Genomic DNA, 562 nt, shown 5'->3' with positions numbered 1-562 from the left:
CGCGGGCCCCGCCGCTAGAGGCGCGGAGGTCATGGTGCCCAGGGAGGCCCTTAGGGCTGCGGTCGGGCACGGGGGCGAGGTTTGTAAGGTAAAAAAGGTGCGAGAGGTAAAAAAGAACCACAGGGCCACGGGCAGGGGGGCTGGGGCAAGGCCACAGGGGTGGCAGTGGTGGGAGGTGGCCTGGCTAGCAGGGCCCGACGCCCTCATCCCACCCGGTGACAGCGCTGAGGGGCAGCTGTCTGTGATTGTGTCACTCTGGTCACCCGGAGGTGGAAGGCAGTCTCTGACCTTCTCTACAATAAAATAATCCGGCAGAACAGTTCAGCGAGGTTTATTGCTATGTCCGTATTTTTTCTTGAAAATTTGTGATTTCAGCCATTGGTTTTGAAGGTATTCTTTGTATTATGAGCACTAGGGGTGGCATGAGGCAGGTAGGAGAGGGGCACAGCTGGTGGCTGATGGAGCCAGAATAAACTTCTGTGCCTGGAATACACGTTAATCTGTCTCTGATGGTAGTCTTAGGAAAAACAAAATTGTAAGTTTCTCTTCTGCTGTTAATGAG

The 562-nt window shown here is 54.3% G+C and overlaps 1 protein-coding gene across 1 annotated transcript in view; it reads left to right on the top strand.

Moving 5' to 3' along the window:
* Window positions 1-562, top strand: part of RNF32 (ring finger protein 32) — a 59,523-nt gene that overhangs the window by 45,001 nt on the left and 13,960 nt on the right.

The sequence above is a fragment of the Mesitornis unicolor genome, unplaced genomic scaffold (genome assembly GCF_000695765.1).
Source record: "Mesitornis unicolor isolate BGI_N332 unplaced genomic scaffold, ASM69576v1 scaffold11656, whole genome shotgun sequence".
Classification (NCBI taxonomy): Eukaryota; Metazoa; Chordata; class Aves; order Mesitornithiformes; family Mesitornithidae; genus Mesitornis; species Mesitornis unicolor.
The sequence above is the reverse complement of the archived record's forward strand: the minus strand, read 5'-3'. Positions and strand labels throughout refer to the sequence as shown.